Source organism: Molossus molossus, unplaced genomic scaffold (assembly GCF_014108415.1).
Source record: "Molossus molossus isolate mMolMol1 unplaced genomic scaffold, mMolMol1.p scaffold_m16_p_12, whole genome shotgun sequence".
In the NCBI taxonomy this organism is placed as follows: domain Eukaryota; kingdom Metazoa; phylum Chordata; class Mammalia; order Chiroptera; family Molossidae; genus Molossus; species Molossus molossus.
In genome coordinates, this window is record NW_023425347.1 from 5,217,216 (window position 1) to 5,230,095 (window position 12,880).

Consider the following 12,880-nt stretch of genomic DNA (forward strand, 5'->3'; position numbering starts at 1 on the left):
TTGCAGAGTTCCAGAAAGGCCCCTGAAACCCCTCAAAAGATTTTCCTTTCCTATTAAATGGCACGGGTGGCACTGTAAAATAGGTGCTGAAAAATTTCTGGGGTGTATTGCTCAGGTAAACAGTTGTAAATTAAATAAATAATCAGGTTTGTGAGAAACCCAAGACAGCCCTCGGTCCTTCTCTGTTCCCTGGCAAAAACATCTTCAACATTTTGCCTTTCTTTGTGCATCATGGTGCTTTTAAGCTGGACTTAAATTAGATGAAGGAACTTATAAGCCAACATTATTAAAGAAGACATTTACATTATTTACACAAGGTTTGATAAAGTCATTTCAGGAAAATGCCAAATTGGTAACCGCTTTCTTTCACAGTAAGCTCCCAGGAAACAAAGACATTAGAGATCATGGGCTGCTACATGAAGATTTATTTTTTTGGGGAGTGGGGGTACTGGTAGTAAGGACATCAAGTAAAAAACACACTCTAATTTTCTTTGGAAGGAAACTTACCAAGTGCCTAGCTATGAATGGGCATCTACTCTTGCCTTTGACACTCACCTCTGCCATCAACAGATACCAGAGACTACTCCAGGGTGGAAAACTACTAACATTAGAGGTACATACCTATCCCAAGACATCGACAAGGCATGTATGTCTATGGAAAGATATTGACCTAAGAATCCATCTTGTTTAATCTTCTTTATCTGTCTGCTAATGATGTTAGTCATAATAACGTTATGTTTGTTTTTGTTTTCTTTCCATATAGTCCAACTCTTATTTTTTATCCTCACCAGAGGACATTTTTCCATTTTTTGTTCAGATAGAGTGGGAGGGAGAGAGAGGAAGAGAGAGAGAGAGAGAGAGAGAAACATCAATGTGAAAGGGACACATCGAGTGGCTGCCACCCATATGACCAACCAGTGCCGGGGACAAACTGCAACCGAGGTACAGGTCCTTAGCGGGAACCGAACCCGGGTCTCTCTGGACTGCAGGCTGATGCTCCAAACCGTCCAGGGCCATATAGTCCAACCCTTTATGATTACTGAATATGTATAAACACTCTGTTTATAATTTATGTATAAACACTCTGTTTATAATTTATGTAAATGTTATACATAATACAGAAAAATGAGAAATGTGACAAAACTGGGATCATAATATTTCATAGGGTAGAAGTCATCTAAAGCATTGTTTCATAATGAAGTCCGTAAGACCTAACTGCTTTCTATTCACCTGTCCTTCCCTTTTTCAAAATTTGTCCTCAACTCACATTCTATGGTAACAATATTGTCCTATTCCCAGTGGTCCACCATTTCAACGAGATGCCAATGATACTGAGACTTCCTAGACGTGAGCCTTTTTAGTGCTGTGAGCCCACACTATCCCACCATAGAGGTTGGTCATCTATGCATACTTCAGATAGATTTATGAAAAAAGGGTTCTATGAAAAGCAATCTCACAGGGTGATATAATAATAAATATCTAACTGGGGAGGTCATGTTGGGTAGTCATGTCCCAGGCATAAAACTTTGTTCATAAAAGGATTATAGCAAGATCTTCCATTGTTTCTGTGCATCTAGGTTAACACACCTTTGAAATGCCTCTTTTAGAACCCTCCTTCTAAAGCATGACCACCGTTGAGAGAACACATAATCTTATTAACTATCCTGAAATCTGATCTTTGCCTTGCTAATTCCCACCTTTATATAATCTTCTTTATGTTCTCTCTTTAATTTGAAATACATTAAAGAAGCTGCAAAAATGTTGTTCTCAGGAACATTTGAGATCTTGCTATCCAGCATATGTTGTCAGTTTGGGCTCAAATAAACACGTATAAAATTTTCCTACAGTTTTAAATATTCTTATGTTGAGAACCTGAACCAAAATTTTTCCAAAGACATACAGATGGTCAATAGACATATGAACAAAATACTCAGCATCACTAATCATCAGAAAAGTGCATATCAAAACCACAATGAGATAGCACCTCACACTACTCAGTATTACTTTTATAAAAAAGACAACAAATAATAAGTGTCAACAAGGAAGTGGATAAAAGGAAACCATAGTTCGATATCATTGGGACTGTTAATTGTTACAGCCACTATAGAAAAGAGTATAAAGTTTTCTCAAAAATAAATAAATAAATAAAAATAGAACTACCATAGGACCCAGCAATTCCATTTCTGGCTATTTATCCAAAAAGAAAACTAAAACACTAATTTTATTTTATTTTTTTAAATTAATTAATTTTTGTTACAGATGTTTCTTTTTTTCCCCCCATTGATCCCCCCTCCCCCTGAAAACACTAATTCTAAAACACTAACACTAAAAGATATATGCACCCCTATATTTATTGCAACATTATTTACAATAGTCAATATATAAGTAGCTTCTTAAGAAAATGAAATACAATAGAGTATATTACAATAGAAAATGTCACAGCAACTTACATAAAACAAAAATATATGTGCTGGGTTGTGATGAAAATTGTATTTTTTACATATCAGATTCTGGGATTTCTGGTGCTGTGGACACAATGACAAAAAAACAAAAAAATCAAAAACAAAGATTCTTTTCCAGCCCTTTTAGAGTTTATAGTCTATTGGACAGATGTGGGAAATAAAGAAACAAGCAAATGAGTAAGACAGTGCAGTTTATAAACAGTGCCAAGAATGAATTAAAAAGATGTTAGAGGAAGAAATATCAGGGATGGTAGCATTTTAAATAGAAAATTCCTGGAAGGCCTCTCTCAGGAGGTGACATGCAAGTCAGCTGAAGGAAGGGAAGAAGCTATGTGCGAACCCAGAAGAAGAGAATTCCAGCCACAGGGAATGGCAAGTGCAGACCCCAAGCTGAGAAACGGTGGGATGTGCTCTAGCGGTGGAAGCAACATGGATGTAGCCTGAGATAAGGCTAGTGAGAGAAAGAGAATTTAAGCATGCCAGTTCTCCCAAGCCAGAGGAGAGAAATCATGGATTTTGTTCCAAGTACAATATAAGGACCACTAAAGGAATTTCACCAGGGCTGTTACATGTCAGCATGTGCAGTTTTAAAATATTCTTCTGGATCTGGAAACAGCCCAAGTGTCCACCAGTAGACGAATGGATAAAAAAGCAGTGGTACATATACACAATGGAGTACTATGCAGCGGTAAGAAAGAAAGATCTCTTATCCTTTGAGACGACATGGAGGGACCTGGAAAGTATTATCCTAAGTGAAAGAAGCCAAGCAGAAAAAGACAAATACCACATGATCTCACTTATATACGGAATATAATGAACATAACAGTCTGAGGAATACAGTAGACCCAGACACATGGAAGTAGGGCACAGACTGATATCCCTCAGAAGAGGGGATGGGGGGTGGGGGGGTGGGAAGAGATAAACCACAGAACTTATATGCATGTATGCATGACCAATGGACATGGACAACTAAGCCGGGGACAGGGTGGAGGGGGGGTGGGGTGGGGGGGTGACAATGGGGTAAAAAGGTAAAATATCTGTAACAAAAAAATAAATAAAAATTCATAAAAAAAAATTAAATAAATAAAAAAAATAAAATAAAAATAAAATAAAATATTCTTCTGGTTTCTCAATGTAAGATGAATTAAAAATAAGGTAAAAGTGGCTTCATATAGGGTGCTTCAGAAAGATAGAAGATAAAGAGTAAATGAATGAGCCTATTTGGACTGACATAACATCATTGTAGGGGTAAGCAGAAAGGAAATGTCAAAAAGAATTATCAAGATCCATGATGGTGATATAGGTAGAAGGAACACCCACTTCCTCCCAGAACTAAAATGGAATTACAATTAAAATATAGAAAAAATAAACCTGAACAATCAACCAAAGACTAGCTGAACAAAAATCTTATAACCAATGGTTTATAGAAGAAACCACCTTGAGACATGTAGGAAAAGCAGAGACACAAAAAAGAGCTGGTTCCACTCCCAAAGACAGAAGCTGATATTTCAGAAAATATTTCAGTTGCAAAGGGGTTCCCCCTGAGAGGCATGAGGTCTCAACACCACAGGAGCTCCACAGCCTATAGAAGCAAACCTGGGAAGAGGCACCCACATAACATCTCCCTGTAAAAATCAGCAGAGATTCTGTCTACCAGGAAGAGACAGGAATGTGGTAGAGACACAGGTACCCTCTTAAAGGGCTAACACACAACATCTCTTTTGCAGCCACTCACCCTGGGCTTTGGCAGAGGGAGGGCAGAGTGGACTAGAGTTGCATGGTGAGATACTGAGGGTTGTGGTTCTGGGGAAATAATTGAAAGAACAGATGCCAGGATCCATGTGCTGAGTCCCTCTCCCACACTGCAGATGCCATTTTTGGGGGCAGGAACATTCCTCTCCATAGAGCATAAGCCTGGGAAAATGCAGTAAGTCTCTGGACTCCATCTTGCCCCACCCTGCAGAGCTCACACCCTGCTAAGGAGTCAGCTGCCTGGACAGGTTGTGTAGAGGTCTGGACAGACTCAGGGGATGTCAGTGACAGAGTTGTGTGACTCCAGGGCCAGTCCCACCACATTCCCCCAAACCTGACTGGTGCCTCCCCATCATGGGAGATCCACTAGTCCCACTCTCCTGACTCCTGGCAACCCCACTCTGCTGAGCTTGGGATCCTGGCAAATTCTGGGACAGACTGAATTGTGTGGCTCTAGGATGGAGGGTATTTTCCCCTTGCACACCTGACCTGTGCAGAGCCCTCCTTTCACACAGCCAAGTCTTGGCCTGTTTGGGTCTGATAAACTCTACTGGCCCTATCATGACAACTATCTGAGACCCTCTTTATCATGAAGGTCTGTGGGAACCTGACAGGGGCAGCTAGACTTGCTAAGTGGCTCAAATCCCACCACTAGCACTGAATTTGAACTTTATCATTTGCCCCTACCTGGTGACTCCCTAAGAAATTTCCTCCTGCAACTCTAGCACTAACAGAGGCTCTTCAGTGACTGAGACTAACAGGCAGCCTGCAGGCAGAGCCAGGTGCAGGTGGATCTTAGGGTGACTTGGGCCTTTTGCTGACCTGCTTCCTAACTTAGTGCTGGTGGAAACAGCCTTGCTGCACAGCTTGGTCTTCCTGTGCACACCCAGAAGAGGCAGCCGTAAACTGTGGATCAGTTTGTAGCTACAAACAGCTTGCTCAGGGCCAGTCACAGGCAGTGTCTGACAATGGCCTGCACCAGAGTCCACTTTAAGAGGCCCAGACTAGGGGTAGGCATGCTGGAAGATGGTGGCGGGCAGGATTGGAGGGAGGATGAGTGTGTGTGAGAGTGAGCAAGTGTGTAGAGTGTGAATAAATGTGAAGGTGGATGACCAAGCCCGAGCAGTGCAGAGCCGCGGAGCAGAAGGTTCCTGTGCTGTGGATGGAGCAGCTGGCTACCACGGTAAGTAGCCCTTCAGGGCGCTTCTCCCTGAGCCTCAAGGAGGTCCCACCATTTTGGAAGATCCCAGGTCTTCCCTGGGAGGAGACAGTGGGAGCAGCTAGGGCCCAGCAACCTGAGCCCACCAGCACACCTGGCACCATGGGACCAGTGGACACTCTGTGTCAATACAGACCAGTGAGCAGTAGTGGAGCTCCCAAAGTGTGGGTCACAGAAGCCACAGACAGCCTGGAGCCCAGTACCATCCCCCATAGTAGCAGCCTGATCAGAGTCGAGATATACCCCCAGCCACAGAGGCTGGGGAGCAGACATCCATCCCCAGGCAACAGAAGCACCTACCAGCACCTGGGACCCATCCTCAAAAACTAAAGCAAAAGCTGAGCAGGAGTTGAGCCCCATGGGGCAGCAGCACTCCCCAGTCACAAGCAGTGGGACTTCCCCAGGCCTCCACAGAGACCTGTGTGGTCCAGTAGCTCACAAGTGCAGTGGGAAGCTGAGCCCCAGAGAGACTGGTGTGATCCAGCTGCCTGCCACAGGACCTGCAGGGTGTGGGGGCACCAGAGAGGCCTGTGCGACCCAGTAGCCCATAACATAGGCATAGAGCCTGGTCCCCAAAGAGACTGTGTGATCCAGTTACACACAGGACCTGCAGGGTTGGGGGCACCAGAAAGACCTGTGTGACCCAGCTGCACACAAGATAGGCTTAGAGGAAGTGAAAATGGAGGCAGAGTGAATAGAAGCTACACAGATGATCTCTCAGGAACAAACAGGAATTACAACTAAAATAAAGACAAATCCTTGGGAAAAAGCAACAGTAAAGCAGCAGGACAGGACCATATAACCAGGGTCACTGGTAGGATCTGCAGAGGCATGAGAGAGTGGCTGGATGGGAGCCCAGGGACAGCAGCAGTCTTAGCAGTGAGCAGCGCCCTTGGGGAAAAAGCCCAAGCCCGCTCCATAGCTCAGAGAGCCAGAAAGAGTGCTAAAATAGCCACAGCCACTCACCTGGGGGCTATGGCAGACTGGGCTGAAACTCAGTGGGGACAACTGGGATTTGGAAGGCACTCAGAATTTTTGCTGACTTGTGGCCACAAAGGACAGTGGCCAGTGTGCTCCTTTCCAGAGCTATGGGGAAAAGCAGCAGCCCCACCCCCCTCAAAGACCCAACCTTTCCCAGGTGAGGCAAAGAAATAAAAATTAAGCTCATTAACAACCAGCATCTATCCCACCCTCTGGAAATCCTCTTATGCAGAACACCAGGGCTACATTTCAAGGCACTGAGTAACTGAGACTACTAGCCACCAGGAAAAAGCCAGAGGATAACTGAACCTTTCCTGGGCTTGCAAATCTCCCCAGGAAAGTGAGATGTGACAGTGGTGTTTAACATGGGCCCACCCAGGGTCATTAAAACCCAGGAGAGGGAGCCACAAACAGCAGAACAACAACACCAACAAGGAAAATCTGGCAGGCTACAAACACACTGAGATAAACAAAATGGTGAAACAAAGAAACAAATCCCAAATGAAAGAACAAGAGAACTCTATTGGAGATCAATGAAATGCAGTTAAGCAAATTATCACAGGTAGAGTTCAGAGCCATGATCTTGAGGAAGCTCAACAGCATGAGTAAGGACATCAGCACCATGAGTAAAGATAGAGAAACATTGAAAACCAACCAAGAGGAAATGAAGAATGACATAGCAGAAATAAAGAACATATTGGAAGGACTGATCAGCAGAGTAGAGGAAGCTGAGGACTGGATCAGTGAATTAGAAGACAGGGTAGAAAAAAATCAACCAATCAGAAAACCAAAAGGAAAAAATAATTAAAAAACAGGAAGATAGCTTAAGAGAACTGTGGGACAACTGGAAATGTAATAATATTCGCATCATAAGAGTCCCCGAAGAAGAAGAAAATGGGCAAAGGTTAGAGAATGTATTTGAAGAAATAGTGACAAAAACTTCCCTAATTAGGTGAAGGAAAAAGGCATTCAAGTTCAAGAAGCACAGAGAGCCCCATGTAAAAAGAACCCAAACAGGCCACACTAAGACACATAATAATTAAAATGCCAAAAATTAAAGACAAGAGAGAATCCTATAGGCAGCAAGAGATAAGCAGCAGGTTTCCCATAAAGGAGACCCCATAAGACTCTCAGCTGACTTCTCAACAGAAACACTACAGGCCAGAAGGGAGTGGCATGAAGTAATCAGGTCATGAAAAACAAAACCTGAATCCAAGACTATTCTATCCAGCAAGGCTATCATTAAAAATAGAAGGTCAAATAAAGAGCTTTCCAGCCAAAAAAAAAAAAAAAAAAGGCTAAGGGAATATATTAACACCAAACCAACACTGCAAGATATGCTAAAAAAAACCCAAAAACAAAACAAAAAACCCCCTGCTGTAATTAGTAGAAGAAATAGGAAGAAAAATAAAACCTCACTAAATAAGAATGGCAATAAATAGCTACATATCAATTATCACTTTAAATGTGAATAGTTTGAATGCTCCTATAAAAAGACACAGACTAGCTGACTGGATAAGAAAGCATGACTCACATATATGTTGTTTACAAGAAACCCACCTCACAACAAAACGCTCACATAGGTTGAAAGTGAAGGGATTGAAAGAAATCTTTTAAGCAAATGGAAAGGAAAAAAAAGCTGAGGTAGCAATACTCATATCTTATAAAGTTATTTTCAAAATGAAGACCATAACTAGAGATAAAGAAGGCCACTACATAATATTGAAAGGATTTATCCAACAGGAAGATATAACCTTGGTAAACATATATGCACCTAATATAGGAACACCAACATATGTTAAAAATCTTCTGGAGGACTTCAAAGGAGAAATCAACAGCAATGCAATCATAGCAGGGGATTTCAACACCCCGCTGACATCACTGGATAGATCTTCTAGACAAAAAAATTAACAAGATAAACACAGACTCTAAATGAAGTGCTAGATCAAATGGATTTAATAGATATCTACTGAGAATTACACCCCAAAACCGCAGAATTCACATTCTTCTCAAGTGCACATGGGACATTTTCAAAGATAGACCACATGTTAGGGCACAAACTAAGTCTCTACAAGTTCAAGAACATTAAAATCATATCAAGCACTTCATGTGGTCAGTACCTACACAACAGCTCAGACACTTTGGTTGAGGGGATCCTCACAGTCAGCCAAACTGAGGGTGAATTCACACATAAATGGGCCAACAACAATCAAGACTCAAATACAACAGGAAGACTCACAAAACCCACACATAGGAAATTCCTGAAGCACCCAGCTCAGGTGATTAAGGATACTGCACCACTAAATTCAACAGAATACCTACTACATAAGGCCACCCTCCCAAGATTGGGAGACATAGCAGATCTACCTAATACATAGTAACAAGTACAAATAGGCAGCCACAATGGAGAGACAAAGAAACATGCCCATGCCCTGGCCAGTTTGGCTCAACAGTTGGAGCATTGGCCTGTGGACCAGAGAGTTCCGGGTTCGGTTCCCGCTGTATCAAAAAAAAAAAAGAAAAAAAGAAAGAAAGAAAGAAAGAAAGAAAGAAAGAAAGAAAAATGCCCTAAATTTAAAGAGAGTGAGAGAGAAATCTCCAGAAATAGGATCTAAATAAAATGGAAGTAATTAATTGACCAGATAGAGAGTTCAAAAGATGGCTAAAAAGATGCTCAAGGAACAACATGAAAAACAGCACAAGAAAACGACCAATCAGAAATGAAGAAGAAAATATCTGAAATGAAGAATACACTAGAAGAAATAAACTACAGGTTGTATGAAGCAGAAAATCAAATCAGCAATATGGAAGACAAGGTAGCAGAAAGCTCCAAATCAGAGCAACAACAATCAAGAATAGAAGTTTGAAAAATGAGAACAATTTAAGGGACTTTTGGGGACATATGAAGTGTAACCACATCTGTATAATAGGGGTACTAGAAGGTGAAGAGATAGAGCAGGGGATCAAGATCATATTTAGCCCTGGCTGGTTTGGCTCAGTGGTTAGAGTGTCGGCCTGCGGTCCGGAGAGACCCGGGTTCGGTTCCGCTAAGGGCATGTACCTTGGCTGCAGTTTGTCCCCAGCCCTGATTGAGTTGTGCGGGTTGCGGCCACTCGGTGTGTCCCTTTCACATCGATGTTTCTCTCTCTCTCTCTTCCTCTCTCTTCCTCCCGCTCTATCTGAATAAAAGGTGGAAAAATGTCCTCGAGTGAGGATTTAAAAAAAGAAAAGAATATATTTGAAGAAATAATAACTGAAAACTTTGCTAACCTGATGAATAAAAGACACATAAGTCCAGGAAGTGCAAAGAGTTTCAAACAAAATGAGCCCAAAGAGGCCCACACTGACACATCATGATTAAAATGGCAAAGGTTAAAGACAAAAAATAAAAAAATAAAAAGCAACAAGAGAAAGACAGTTAGTTACCTGAAAGGGAGCTCCCGTAAGACTGTTAACTGATTTCTTACACAAAACATTTTAGGTCAGAAGGTATTGGAATGAAATATTCAACATGATGAAAAGCAAGGACCTTAATCCAAGATTACTTTATCCAGCAAGGTTATCACTCAAAATTGAAGGAGACATAAAGAGCTTTACAGACAAGAAGAAGCTAAAGGAGTTTATTACAACCCAACCAGTATTATAAGAAATACAGTAGTGAAAATATTCTTTAAGGAAGGAGGAGAAGGAGGAGGAGAGGAAGAAGAAGAGGAAGAAGAGGAAGAAGAAGAAGAAGAAGAAGGAGAAGAAGGAGAAGGAGAAGAAGGAGAAGAAGGAGAAGAAGGAGAAGAAAACAAAGGAACATGGGTATAAAGAATAAAATAGCAATACATACCTATCAACAACTTTAATGGCTTAAATGCTCCAATAAAAAGACATAGGATAGCTAAATGAATAAGAAAACAAGACCCATATATGTTCTGTCTAAAAGAGACCCACCTTAGCCCTGGCCGGTTTGGCTCAGCGGTTAGAGCATCGGCCTGCAGTCCAGAGAGACCTGGGTTCTGTTCCCACTAAGGGCACATACCTCAGTTGCAGTTTGTCCCCAGCCCTGTTTGGGTCATGCGGGTGGCAACCACTCGATGTGTCCCTTTCACATAGATGTTTCTATCTCTCTCCCTCCTACTCTATCTGAACAAAAAATGGAAAAATGTCCTTGGGTGAGGATAAAAATAAATAAATAAAAAATAAAAGAGACCCACCTCAGAATGAGAGATGCACACAGACTAAAAGTAAAGGGATGGGAAAAGATATTTCATGCAAATGGAAATGAAAAAATAAGCTGGGGTAGCAATACTTATATCTGACAAAATAAACTTTAAAACAAAGAGAGAGACAAAGTAAGAGACAACGACACAACATAATGTTAAAAGAAGCAATCCAACAAGAGGATATACCTTTGGTAAACACTTATGCACACAACAGAGAAGAACATAAATGTATAAAGCAAATCTTGATGGAGATAAAAGAAGAGATCAAAAGTAATACAGTCATAGTAGGGGATTTTAACACTCAGTTGACATCAATGGATATATTTTCCAGACAGATAATAAACAAGGAAATGGTGGTCCTAAATGACACACTAAATCAGGTAGATTTAATTGTCTTCAAAGCATTTTATTCCAAAGCAGCAGAATATACATTTTTTTCAAGTGCAATTGGAACATTTTCTCAGATAGACTACATGTTAGGTTACAAAACTAATTTCAATACATTTAAGAAGATTGAAATCATATCAAGCATCATCGTTGACCATAATAGTATAGAATTAGAAATCAATCACAAGGGAAAAAAATGCAAAGCACAAAGACATGGAGGAGAAATAACATGTTCCTAAACAATGACTGGGTTAACAATGAGATCAAGGAAGAAATCAAAAGATACCTTGAAACAGATGAAAATGGGAACACAACTTAAAATGTAAGGGACACAAACATATGAAAAACAGTCCTTGGATGGAAATTCAGAGCATTACAGGCCTACCTCAAGACACACACAAAAACTGTTCTCAACAATCATCTTTACACTTAGAACAACTAGAAAAAGAACAATAAACAATGCCCAAATTGAGAAGAAAGAAAATAATAGAGATCAGAGAAGAAAAAAATAATAGAATTTTAAAAAACAATACGAAAGATCAATGAAACCAAGAGCTGGCTCTTTGGAAATATACATAAAATTTGCAAACCTTTAAACAGATTTGTAAAAAAAAAAAAGAGAGAGAGGATCCAAATAAACAAAATCAGAAATGAAAGAGAAGTAACAACTGATACCACAGAAATACAAAGAATTATAAGAAAATGTTATGAACAACTATATTGCCACAAATTGGACAATCTGGATGAAATAAATAAATTCCTAGGAACATACAACCTTCCAACACTGAATCAGGAATAATCAAAAATTATGAATAGACAGATTATAACTAATAAAATTGAAGCAGTAATAATTAAAAAAATAACTCCTCCAAAACCCAAGTCCTGGACCAAGGACTTCACAGGTGAATTTTACAAATCATTCAAGGTAAAACTAACACCTATTCTTCTCAAACTATTCCAAAAATTTCAGAGGCAGTAAGACTCCCAAGCTCATTTAAGTGGCTGATAGTATCCTAATTACAAAACCAGATAACGACAACTTTTCAGAAAGAAAATTATAAGCCAACAGCCCCGATTAACACAAATGCTTAAATCCTCAACAAAATATTAGCAAGCTACATCCAGCAATAAAATATATCAAGGGGGATTTATTCAGGGGATGCAAGGTTGGTACGATATCTAAAAATCAATACACATGATATACCACATAAACAAGATGAAGGATTCCACAGCTACTGGTCTGCAGCTGTTCCCGGGGTGTCAGTTGTGGCATTCCTCTGTGGGAAAGGAACTGTTACACAGTTAAACACCCTTTCTTAGCAAAACAGAAAGTGGGTGTATGTGTGACAAACACAAGGTAAAAAGAAAAAAACAAAAACAAAATGAAGGATAAAAATTATATTATCATATGAATAGATGCAGAAAAAGCATTTGATGACATCCAGCATGCATTTATGATAAAAACTCTCAGCAAGGTGTATAGAGGAAACATACCTCAACATAGGAAAAGCCATAAATGACAAACCCACAGCCAACATCATACTCAATGGGCAAAACTACAAGCATTTCCAGTAAGATCAGGAACAGTCCTGGAAGTCCTAGTCACAGCAATCATACAAGAAGAAGAAATAAAAGGTATCCAAATTAGAAAGGAAGAATTAATACTGTCACTCTTTGCAAAAGGCATGATACTGTATATAAGAAACACTAATAATTTCACCAAAGAAACTACTAGAACTCATAGATGAATTCAGTAAAGTAGCAGAATACAGAAAAAATTCCAAAAATTGGTTGCATTTTTATACACCAATAATGAACTATCAGAAAGGGAAATTAAGAGATGATCCCATTTACAATTGAATCAAAAA

At 40.2% G+C, this 12,880-nt stretch overlaps 1 non-coding gene across 1 annotated transcript; it reads left to right on the forward strand.

Moving 5' to 3' along the window:
• Positions 1-12,236: 12,236 nt before the first annotated feature.
• Positions 12,237-12,368, forward strand: LOC118627403. Its single transcript, XR_004959148.1, has one exon. It is a non-coding gene; the product is annotated as a small nucleolar RNA SNORA41 (small nucleolar RNA).
• Positions 12,369-12,880: the final 512 nt, after the last annotated feature.